Source organism: Pongo abelii, chromosome 15, assembly GCF_028885655.2.
Source record: "Pongo abelii isolate AG06213 chromosome 15, NHGRI_mPonAbe1-v2.0_pri, whole genome shotgun sequence".
Lineage (NCBI taxonomy): Eukaryota > Metazoa > Chordata > Mammalia > Primates > Hominidae > Pongo > Pongo abelii.
In genome coordinates, this window is record NC_072000.2 from 40,713,875 (window position 1) to 40,726,852 (window position 12,978).

Consider the following 12,978-nt stretch of genomic DNA (forward strand, 5'->3'; position numbering starts at 1 on the left):
AGGCTATATGATCCCTAATTCTGCCTGTGTTCAACACGTGCACATTACTGTTCACTCCACTGATAACAAAGATCAGATGCTCCTAGTCCACAAGTTACACTCTTTCACAGAAGCTCTCCATACCTGTGCCCTAGAATTCACGGGCAGTTATTTCATTCATGTGTCTCCTTTTGGAACCTGGGTAATTTAACGAATCCAGGATCCAGGGTTTTGTTTTGTTCTTTACATTTTGGCAACTGTATTACCATCCTAATTGGACTCTAATATATATCCTACCTATGCCCATTTACCTTCTTTGATGGGCTCACCAAGAGACATATGACAGAGGAAGAGGTCTGATTTCCTTCAAGTGCTGTGGACATACTCCAAATTGTCATTGTTTCCTCAATCTGTTATCCATGAGCTTATCTAAACTTTTAGTAAATCTATTCATATTTTCAATCTGCATCACATCTTAGGATAATGCACTCCACAAGTTTCTATTCATTGTAGACCTCTTTTAAACTTCTGCAAATGCCCTAAGTCCTAGTATGCCAGGATTCAATAAATCAGAAAGCATAGTTTGTATGATATTATAAATTGTATTCACATCCCCTTTCTCAGTCTTCTACCTTTATAAATAGCCCCCCTCCCTTTGATGCTATACTCAGAAAAAATATATTTAATGATTAATTCTCCAACTTAAGCTAATTATTATTCTTTTGTTCATGTTAGTTAACTTTCTCTGTACCCTCTCACTTTAATCATGTCTTCATTGAGGGCTGCTGACCAGAATTGCACACCATGTTCCTAGTGCAGGGCATTACAAGGTACAAAAAGAGATTGTTTATTCTAAAACAATTTCTAAGCAAGCCTGGAAATGATTAAGATACTTGTGGAATCACCACATACACCGGAATCAAGAAGGGCTTTGGGTGAAATGGTGCTTGTCAATGAAGATAGGGTGCAGAGGTGAGAAGCGCTCTGCCCCTGTCAGGTTGACCTCCTCTTAATCCGGGGCTGCTTTGCCCACTGGACAAGCTGTCACATCAGTTTCCCCAGGGGAAGGACTCATCACGCAAGGTCCTGAAATACTGAGAGTTCCTTTGAAAGCAGAATTTTCAAATAACTTTGCAAGACAAACTAAAGTACAGCACCAAAAGGGAAAGGAGAAAGACACTGGGCTATTTGTCCATTTATGCTGACATGAAGCCACATTCCAAAGTGATTAGCATTTGTAAAATATCCAATAGATCGTCAAGGGCATTAATCCCCTGGAAAGCTAATTCAGAAGGTTTCTTGGCAAGTACAGAATCAAAGCAAAGATGTATACATGGTATTGATGAAAATTTTTAAAAATGTTAAATTAATCCCACTGCAGAATATAATACATCAGTGTTACTGCCAGACAACTTGTGTTCATCAGATACTATTTTTTAGAGACTGGAGCAATACTGGATAAGCAGTTATTAGTCATTAAATTCCAGTTCTCTTTTTTATGCAAACTCAATGAAGACATTCCTTTTCAATGAGTTTATAGAAAAGAAGACAAATGCCTGGCTTACATGCTGCCATTTTTCAATTCCTCTACCCATTAAAACCCCTATAAACAGAACCAGCCCTGAGCTAGAAGGTAGCTTCAGAATATTTCTTAACACTATGTTTTTGATAATCATTACAAATCAAATCTAGTTGAAAAATAAGACAAAATCTATTTGCTATATATTCAGTTAGAAAGCAATTAACTAGACTTCAACTTTCTTCAGTTATATTCTAGGTCCAGAGATACATTCTGGTTACTCAAGACAGACTAGAAAAACACCTGAATTGTATGTATAAGCATGCTTTCAAGATTCAATTTTTTAAACTACTCTGCATTTTGTCAAATCTAAGATGCAGTCATTCCTCAAATGCATCATCATTTGCATGTGCTGCTGAAGAAGAAAAATGCTACTAATTAGTTAGAAGGCCACAGTAAATGTTAAATATACACTTATTCAGAGATGTTAAAATGTAGGCTGGGCACAGTGACTCACGTCTATAATCCCAGCACTCTGGGAGGCTGAGGCGGGTGGATCACCTGAGGTCAGGAGTTCAAGACCAGCCTGGCCAACGTGGTGAAACCTCATCTCTACTTAAAATACAAAAATTATCTGGGCATGGTGGCAGGCACCTGTAATCCCAGCTACTCAGGAAGCTGAAGCAAGGGAATCACTTGAACCCAGGAAGCAGAGGTTGCAGTGAGCCAAGATTGTGCCACTGCACTCCAGCCTGTGTGACAAAGTGAGACTGTCTCAAAAAAAAAAAAAAAAAAAAAGTGGAGGAAATACATCTTGAAATTTGTAAAACAGCATTTCCATTCTCATTGTATTGTTCTTTAATCAATCTCAAATTCTGAGAGGACTCCGCATCCAGGGGCCATACTCTGATTTCCACATAGCCTCAGGCTGTGCCAAAGGCAGCTTCAAATCAGTGAATGTTGGGAAACTGTATCTCTACCAGGTAGCCTCATACTCTAAAGTAGGGGATGTGCAGGGTCTTATGTGAGGTAAGGCTTCTGGTTGAGCACAAACCAAAGACAGTCTTCAGAGGAATATTTTCAGCTGGGTGCAATGTCTCACGCCTGTAATCCCAGCACTTCGGGAGGCCAAGGCCAAGGTCAGGAGTTCAAGAACAGCCTAGCTAACATGCTGTCTCTACCAGAAACACAAAACTTACTTGGGCGTGGTGGTGCACACCTCTAGGCCCAGCTATTCCGGAGGCTGAGACAGAATTGCTTAAACCCAGAAGGCAGAGGCTGCAGTGAGCTGAGATGGCACCACTATACTCCAGCCTGGGTGACAGAGCAAGACTCTGTCTCAAAAATAAAAACAAAAACGAAAAAAAAGAAAAATATTTTCTAGAAACATCACTTAAAACAAGGAATCAGTAAACAATCTAGCAGGCTTAAAAGAACCGCAGGTTATGAAGTAGCCCTTTCAGCCACATATACATGTGTAGATAACATAGTCACCATCAGATATATCATCTTTAAATTCTAAAAATCAACAATAATAAAAGCTATATACATTTATGTGACACATAGGTTCTGGGACAACATGTCACTCTTTATCTTGGTTCCTAGATTCATCCAGTTGAAAGGGCTAAAATATTCTATTCTGGCATATTGACTATTTAAGTTAAGAACACTTGAAAAAACAGCTAGTGCAAATAGATCACTTTGACCTTCACGCTGTCTCTCAAAAACAGAAGATGACATTTCCATGTGACAGACACTCCTCCTATCCTAAGAACAAAAAGCAACATCCTTATTTTCAATGGTGAGTAGTTGAGACCAAGAGAATATTGTACAGACCTTGTTAGAATAACTCTTAGCTTTTAATCCTTCCTTAGTCACTTTTTCACAGTTCCCTATTCTTTTTCCAATCCACTATATAAGTAACTGACTCTAACTGCTTCTTCGGGTCATCATTTCTTTCTCTATTTTTCATTATATATCTATATATATAATTTTTTGTAGAAACAGTGTCTTGCCTTGTTGCCCAGGCTGCTCCTGTCCTGGCTTCAAGCGATCCTTCCACCTCAGCCTCCCAAAGTGCTGGGATTACAGGCATGAGCCACTACAGCCTGCCTGGGTCTTCATACTTTATGAGGACTCCTGTGCCAAGTAAAATTTGTATTATGCTTTTCTGCTATTAATCTATTTTATGTAATTTAACTCTCAGACCCAACTGGGACCCTAAGAGAATGGAGGTGTTTTTCTGCCTTGACCCCCTCCAGCCTGCCCCTGCTACCCTGGACTTTCTCCTAGCATCATTCCTGAAGCCAACAGGCCCTCTTGTCTTGTGTCCAGGTTAAATGCTCTGCCAGGCACTCTGGTATCAATTTAAGACCAAATGCTGACTTACCTATTTGGGCATAACCCAGGTTAGCCTCCTGTGATCCCACTGCTTCTTGATTGACCAAGGAACTTCACCATTTTCACATATTTCTGTACTCTTTGAACATATCTATAGTGTCCAAAATGCTTTCTGCCTTTCTTCTAGATCCAAAAAAAGAAATCATTTTGTGCATCTGAGAAAAAACATCCCTACAAAGCTCTAGAAAGAGGTCCAGAAATTCACCTTGTCAATTATATCTAGAACTAGTCTTCCCACCTCCCAGGAATGATGTTCGTCTCTGTTCAAATGGGTCAGGTAATATTTTACTTAAGAACAAAAGGAAAGAAGAAAGAGCTATTATTCCATACATACTACTTAATATAAATGAACAAGTATCTTCAATCGTTTCTTTAGCATTGTCAACAATAAAGCAAATCAACTGCAGTTAAAAAAAAAACTGTTTTTCCACAATAGTTTGCTTCTAATGATGTGGTACTCTTCTAGGGTTGAAACTGATGTTGTCTATATTTCATAACATACAACTTATACCACTATTGACTGAAAATGGGGCCGCTCTTCCTTCATGGATTTAGAAATCATGATCTTCAGTTATGTTAGACATTCTTCATTTGCCTCTCCAAACCCACTCTTTTCTATTCTTTCAACCTGGCTCTGTTCCCAGAAGGCTGAATTCTAAGAACTTCATCAACTATACTTCCTTTTGCCTTCTGGCTTCCTATTGGGTTTAGCCAATGGGAAGCACCTACAAGAATCCAAAAGGCAGCCGGGCATGGTGGCTCACACCTGTAATCCCAGCACTTTTTGAGGCCGAGGTGGATGGATCACCTGAGGTCAGGAGTTTAAGACCAGCCTGGCCAACATAGCGAAACCCCATCTCTACTAAAAATACAAAAAGTTAGCCAGGCATAGTGGTGTGCGCCTGTAATCCCAGCTACTCGAGAGGCTGAGGCAGGAGAATTGCTTGAACCTGAGAGGCAGAGGTTGCAGAGAGCCGAGATCGCGCCACTGCACTCCAGCCTGGGTGACAGAGTGAGACTCCGTCTCAAAAAAATAAAAATAAAAATAAATGGCCAATGATTACACTCGTCACTCATTGCTTCATTTGCTGTTTTACTCATTCATTACCCTACCAAATGTGTTTAGGGCCTGGTATTGGAGAGCACAGTGCTAGGTCCTGGAAATACAAAGTTGTAGAAGCCATCGTCCCTGCCTGAAAGCATCATTGTTAATTACATGGTCCCTGTGAAGTTAATATATTGACCATAGATGAAGGTTTCCTGTGCAAATACTTCTCAAAGGAACTGGCTTCCTTTTGCAACCCAGTAAAAACTGAACTATGAAGACCACTTTGAAACCACATGCAATGTTTTACACCTAATAATATAGCTTTCTACCACTAATACCTCTTGACTTAACGTTTTCCTTCTTCTTTCAACATTTCCCCTTTCTTTCTCTGATTTACACTTCATGAATGGTTCTTGGTGGTATTTTCCCTTGCCCTAGATTTTACTGGAAGCTATTTCAAATGCTTCTTGAAAGAAGCTGAAGCATAAATAACAGAAAAACAGATTGCTTTATTTTTCCCCACTTAAATTTTATCTACCTTTGAAACTTCATATTGATAGGCCCAGACAATTTTTCACTTAAATTAATTTTAAAAGGTCACAATTGTATTGGTACAGTATTAACAATAGAAACTTCCATTTATGATTAAGAAGTCAATGATACACACACCAAACTGTAAACAGTGTACATAGAGTGATGGGGGAAGGAGGGATATCCACTGTGGACACTTACTTTCCATATTACATAATCTTCAAAATTTACAAGCAATTTTACTTATGTATGCAGAAAAAAAGACACATTTAAAAGAAGTAAAATAAAGAGAAGACATCCCAGTTTATCTTTGTTTTCCCATGTCACATGGTCGTCGAATACACATGTGGACTTAAGATATATAGGGTGGTAATTTGATTATTGAGTCATATGTGACCCAGCTGAATGAATGTAATAACAGACAGATGATGGTTTATGTCGTTGATATGAACTGATTTCCCTCGTTCCGTATTTTAACAGCCAGTCATTTCCAGAATTGGCTTACGCCCTGAAAATATCCTCCAAAGGGATGCAGTTTTGAGCCTGGGACATTCATTAACAGCTGGAAGACATCTGGCGACTCCAAATGATGAGGGCCAGTGGAAGCTGTGAGGATGGGCACCTGCCCTGGAGCCAAGCCTATGCTTCCCTGAGCTAGCAAACACCTTGCTCTGGCTCTCCCCTAAGCTCTTTTACATATTAAATTTTAGGAGCAACTCTAAAAAATGACAATTCAGTTGAAACAGTCTTCATACATAGAGGCCACATTGTAAGACTTTTTTTTTCTTTCTTCTTCTTTTTTTTTTTTTTTAAGACGGAGTCCAGCTCTGTTACCCAGGCTGGAGAGCAGTGGAGTGATCTCGGCTCACTGCAACCTCCACGTCCCGGGCTCAAGTGATTCTCCTGCCTCAGCCTCCCAAGTAGCTGGGATTATAGGCGTGCATCACCAGGCCCAGCGAATTTTTGTATTTTTAGTAGAGACGTAGTAGAGATGGGGGTTTCGTCATGTTGCCCAGGCTGGTCTCGAACTCCTGAGCTCAGGTGATCTGCCCACCTGACCTCCCAAAGTGCTGGTGTTCATAGGTGTGAGCCACCGCACCCAGCCTATAAGACTTTATTTTATTTTTGTTTTTGTTTTTGAGGCAGAGTCTTGCTCTGTCACCCAGGCTGGAGTGCAGTGGAGTGATCTCGGCTCACTGCAACCTCTGCCTCCCAGGTTCAAGTGATTCTCCTGCCTCAGTCTCTCAAGTAGCTGGGATTACAGGTGCCTGACACCATGCCTGGCTAATTTTGTATTTTTAGTAGAGACGGGGTTTCACCATGTTGGCCAGGCCTTGAACTCCTGACCTCAGGTGATCTGCCCACCTCGGCCTCCCAAATTGCTGGGACTACAGGCGTGAGCCACTGCACCTGGCCCCTGTAAGACTTTTTAATGTTTAATATGAGCCTGAGTTAGAGCATGGAACATGGGGAAGGGTACAGCATGGAGAGCATTATTTTCAAATTCCTAGACCGCTCTTGTCAGAACAATTACACAGACTAATAAAGCAAAGTCTCTCTATTGCAGAATAAAATAAAGTCTCCATAAAATATAAAATTAATGTAAAGTATGTGAATAATGAAATATTGGGGTTCCGTGTTTATTTTCTGATAGCATGAAAAATTTGAGCTGTTTAACATTAAACCCCAAAGACCTAATCAAATAGATATCTGAGTAACTCAGATATTGTAAGTAATTTCAGCACTGTAGCACTGTATTTGCCAGAAGATATAGTCAATAATTGCACCACGCTGAGATATCATTTAGTCTATAACTTAAACAAGCATTGATAAAGTTTTTTACAGAAGATGCTATCAGCAAAATAAACAGAAGACTTTGTATTACTTCAAAGCTTATTTATAATGTGTTTAGAAAAAATTCAATGGAAACAGGAAAATAATGTCTTGATTTTCTAAACTTTACAACATCTGCTTTTAGTTACTTTTCAACATTGTAAAGTTCTCTGGATTTTAAGTGAATTACTTTGCTTTCTCTTTGTCTATCCCTTTACTTCACTACCTTCACACTAGATTATACACCCGGACACAACCTATGACTACATGAAAATCCCTATGTTATGTATAACAATTGAATTTTAGAACATGTGACATAGAACATGGAAAGACACCTCAAAAGAAACGTAAGGTGTATAAGGAGCAGACCCCTCTATAAAAATACTCAAAACATTGTATCATTCTATTTCATACCACCCTACACTGGGTAATTTACATGTCATTAGCAATCTTAGATGGGTAGTTGTAAAAATATTTCCTAAAGAAAAAGACTTTTACATATGTGTGTATACATGAGTATGTTTGTGTGCTTTGTTGAAATTCAAATGAGAATATTAATATAATGGTCAGTAAATCCCTATAATATAACGGTCAGTTTTTGGTTAAGGTTTTAACCAAAAACAAAATAAAACAAAAGGCACTAAAATCTGCTGGTAACAATATCCTTAATGTTAATCCACTCTGTGGGGCTTTTGCTTTCCTTCTTTCCAAATCAAAAGGACTTAAATCTATAGACATTTTTAAAATATTTTTTTAAATTTTTAAACAAAAGACGTTTCTCTATGCTCAGTGAGAGTTACATCTCCTAATTTCTTAAAATTTGAGATTTAATTTAACATAAACTAGAGACAGTGGATTAAAAAAAAGAAAGATGACATATTGCTCATCATTCAAACACAATTTTATCCAGGACTTTCTTGAAAATCTTGTTGAGATGCTTTAAACATTTGTTGGTGGCTTCTTATGAAGCTGGTTTAAAGCCTGTGGTTATTTGTGGTTAATACACAAGAGGAAAAAAAGAAAAATATAGAGAAAATGGCCTTTAAGGCACACACTCCTGAGGTTTCACTGCTGGGTTAGCTGACATTCTTTCCTTCACTTCCCTAGTTGAGCTGACCTCAAAGTTCTTGGTGTCCAAGACTTCCAAAAGAATGCAAACCACATTATCTTCCCCACAGGGGAAAACAGAAACAAACTTGGATGATATGTCAGGATAAGGAATAGGTCCACCATGTGTTTAAGAAGGAAGGAGAGTTCCACTGCAATCACACCAAAAATCAAGGTTTTGTGGACATGCATTTGTCCACATAAAAAAGAAGAGTGGTTTTGCCATTCAGTTAAAGGCCCTTAATAAGCAGTTAAAAAAAGAGCAAGTTGGGAGCCATTATTCTTAGTTTCTGCCACACACCTGTGAAATCAAGATGCGAGACAGAACACAAAGATCCCTATCTCCAAAGGATTTGAAAAATGGAAAGATACTGGAAGGCAGTGGTATAAAGGGGGAAAAGAAACAAGGGCCTTCTCTCCATCATCAAATATTGGCAACACTGCCTTTATGGTTGCTTTGATTATGCATTATGTTCATAAAGTTTTAGCTAAGGATAATTTGTTGCTTTGGCTTTCCTTTATTTTCCTTTTTTTTTTTTTTTTTTGCATTGCATGTTTTAAAATGGTTTGCATTCGAGAATCAATTTAACCACAACAGAACAGACTGTGATTTGGGATTTGTATGACTTCACTTGAGGTAAAAGTAAGCTAGAAATCAGTTCTAGAAAGAAAGGAAAACCCCAGGCTCACAAGCATTTCTCTTTTCCTTAAAAAAACGTTTTAAAGATGTTTTCATCTAATAGTTTCTTTAAATCATCACTTCAAAATGTAAATGTTTTAAATGTCAGTGCTCCTCTGAGGGCCCCGTCATAGGCCCTCTGTTGTTTTCATTCTATATACTTGCAGAACTTTAATTCACATCCACGTACAACTAGTCACCCTCACATTTTTATCATCAGCCCAGATCTGTGGATCTTTGGACCCACTTTTCTAACTGCCTAGTGAACAACAGCCTACCTGGTATCCCACACACCCTCCAATGCATCATGTTCAGAACTGAACTCATTTCCTTCTTCCCTACCTCTCACCCCCACCCCCAAGGTTTTCCCTAATGCTCCTCGTCTTTGGTGTCTACCCATGTAGCTCAAATCACTAATCCAGGAATTTCTTTGACTCCTCTGTCTCATTTTATAAATAACCAAGTTCTGTCAATCTGCCTCCTCATTATCACTTTAACCTTTCTCCTATCCAATCCATGTTTCCTCCACACAACCCTTGGATTCACCGGAGTGATCATCATAAAACACAAATCTGAACATGATGCTCCAGGTTAAAACTCTTCAGTAATGTCTCATTATCTTTATAATCCAGTCTAAATACCTTAACATGCCCTGAAAGACTCTTACTATCTAGCCTGTGCCTCCCACTCAGGCCAAAGATTTCGCATGCTCTTCCAGTCACACTGAGCATCTTTCAGTTCCTGGAACCTGACAAACATTCAGTTGGAACATGCCATTATCACTGCCTATCCCCAATCCAAATGTCACTCTCTCAGTGCCATGGTCTGAAGGTTTGTGTCCCCGCCAAATTCACAGGCTGAAAGCTAATCACTAAGGTAATGGTGTTAGGATGTGGGGCTTGTGGTAGGGGATTAGGTCACACAGGTGGAGCCTCATGAATGGAATGAGTGCCCCTGTAGAAGAGGCCCCAGAGAGTTGTTTTGCCCCTTCTACCCTAAGAAGACCCAGCTAGAAGCTGCCATCTGTTAGCCAGAAAGAAGGTCCATACCAGACTCCAAAACTGTCAGTGATCTTGGACTTCCCAGCCTACAGAACTGAGAAGTACATTTCTGTTGTTTATAAACTACCCAGTTTATGATATTTCGTTACAGCAGCTCAAACGGACTAAACTCGAGATATCTTTCTTTACTCTAAGTAAGATCAAGGCCCTGGCAATGCTCAAAAAAAACCCTAACTTCTACTGTAGCATTCATCATATACTGTTGTAATTGTGCTCAGTGTCCCTGAGGGCACAGACTACTTTTGTCTTATTAACCACTCACAGCCAGGAGCGGTGCCTCATGCCTGTAATCCCAGAATTTTGGGAGGCTGAAGCTAGCAGATTGCTTGACCTCAGGAATTCAAGACCAGCCTGAGCAATATGGTAAGACCCCGTCTCTACAAAAAGTACAAAAAAAAACATTTTAGCTGAGCATGGTGGTGTGCACCTGTGTTCCCTGCTACTCAGGAGGCTGAGGTGGGAGGATTGCCTGAGCCCAGGAGGTCGAGACTGCAGTGAGCCATGATCGTGCCACTGCACTTCAGCCTGGGTGACATAGCAAGACCCTGCCTCAAAAACAAACAAACAAGAAAAAAACTACTACTTAGTACTTGGTAGGTATTTAATGAATACTAATTGAACAAATGAATGAATTTATTTATATATTTCTTCTTTCACTAGGATGACAGGGCACATGATCAGCTGTATACTTATAAGTGACTGGCTCATTCACCACAGAGGCAATATGAGATTCCAGATAGAATTAAGATTCAGCATGCTCCATAATCAAGATATCTCATAGAATTTATGCCATCATTTGCCCTAAATTCTTCCAAGATAACAGGACGGTGGCAGGGTCAAATTCCAGGCCCAAATATACAATTGTCTTTGGCTAATCCAAAAGTTGTAGGTAGAATGAATAAATAAATTGTTAAATGGTTATTGACTACCTCTATCTATTCTCCTTAATCCTGTCACCTAGTTTGGAGAGAGCTAGGGGGACAATCAAGATGCTATTAATCTGGAGGAATATTCTACCCATCCCCTGAATCTAATTTTAAGGGTAGTTACTACCAATGACATTATAAGACCCTGATCATGATGCCTGTAAAGTGTTTTTGTGAACTCTTCTCAACTTTATTTGGGAACATGAGAAAAACCGTAGGTTAATACAGGCATTATAATGTTACCTAAGTTAGAACACTTTTTAAATGGCCTATTTAATCATCTCTAACACTTGGATACATCTCCTCTAATGTTAGATGTAATATCAGATGTAACTTCTTGAGAGAGTTGTAATTGAGAAGACGTGTTGTTAGTGACACATCATAGAAAATGACTCAACTGTGGCAAAGGTGAGTCTCAAGACATGATGCAAACAAAAGGCACGCCACCTACAGTGGCCTCACCTCATGACCAGCACTCAATACACTTACAGTGATTTGCTTCTTGTTTCTGTCTATCAGAATGTGGCTGTCTCCAAATGGTCCCTGTCTCCCAAGACTGTTAGGGACAGTAACAATTAGGAATTAAAATATTTGGATATTCTCTTTTATTGTGCACTTCAACTACTGAAGCTTCAAATTCTAGCATAGGAATTATTAAGTAAGATGCTGCAATAAAGACAAAACTATGGAAACAATTAACTCAAGTCTGAATAAACATAAAAAGGCTCAGCAAGAATTGTCATATTCAGTTACCACACCAGAATCTCTTCAGTACCTAAGTTGTCCTAGTAACAAGCTAGGAAACTACAACAAATGTAGCAAATCTTCCACATTGATAGAAAACTGTATAACCACATATAATAGTGATCACCTATAGAAGTACCCTTTCCAAAGATAGCGGTAAAAAAAGAAAATGTGGTACATACACACCATGGAATACTATACAGTCACAAAAAAGGAATGAAATCATGTCCTTTGCAGCAACATGGATGGGGTTAGAGGTCACAATCCTAAGCAAATTAACACAGGAACAGAAAACCAAATGCAGCATGTTCTCATTTATAAGTGGGAGCTAAACATTGAGCACACATAGACATAAATATAGGAACAACAGATACTCTGGACTACTAGAGGGTAGGGGGAGTGGGTTTAAGAAAAAAACTACCCATAAGGTACTGTGTTCAGTACCTGGGTGACAGGATGACAGGATCCGTACTCTAAACCTCATATCATGCAATATTCCCATGTAACAAATCTGCATCTCTAAACATGTATACTCTGTATCTAAAATCAAAGTTGAAATTTTTAAAAAACCTAAAAAAGAAGATTAAGCATTAGGCACTACACAAATTATTTTTAAAAAGAGAGAGTGGGCTTTACAGGGACACCACCTATTTCTCCTTTTGTCTTCCTAAACCTTTAGTCATCAGAAATGAAAGTGGAGTGATAATACCTGATGGTTATGAAGAACGAATTAATTAGAATATATAAATCTCCTAGCACACAGTGGAGTGCCTAGCCCATAGCAAATATTCAAAAAATGTTAGTTCCCTTCCTACTTCCTTTTCCCTACCCATCCTGAAGTACCTATTTTCCAATGTGGAAATCAGATGGCCACTGGACAAAAGAGAAATCATTCAGATCTAATATTAGCAGATTCCTTTCTGTAGGCTCCTCTTCACAGTAGTTTGGCCTATTATTTTTCCTATAGAAACTAGGATTTTTTAAAAGTGTTTCTTCAGTAATACTAAAGAAGGATATTTCGAACTTTGTGTTCAACACTGCTATAACTCAGTAAAGCAAACTAAGTAAACCTAATTTTTGCAGTAGATACTTCTACAACTAACACATCTCTATCTGAACATAGCACTAGTATTATTGTCTAAAGTTCATTC

General features: G+C 38.9%; 1 protein-coding gene and 1 long non-coding RNA gene across 4 annotated transcripts in view; both read right to left on the bottom strand.

The window, feature by feature from the left end:
- Positions 1 to 12,978, bottom strand: part of SLC25A21 (solute carrier family 25 member 21) — a 506,267-nt gene that overhangs the window by 397,586 nt on the left and 95,703 nt on the right.
- The window catches only part of LOC129049752 (uncharacterized), a 68,343-nt gene that overhangs the window by 16,407 nt on the left and 38,958 nt on the right, over positions 1 to 12,978 (bottom strand). For both annotated transcript variants that reach the window (XR_010136965.1, XR_010136966.1), the window contains exons 7-8: positions 4,104 to 4,186; positions 3,888 to 4,021 (exon numbers count right to left, since the gene is read on the bottom strand). This is a non-coding gene — a long non-coding RNA (uncharacterized LOC129049752). The remainder of the gene's footprint in view (positions 1 to 3,887; positions 4,022 to 4,103; positions 4,187 to 12,978) is intronic.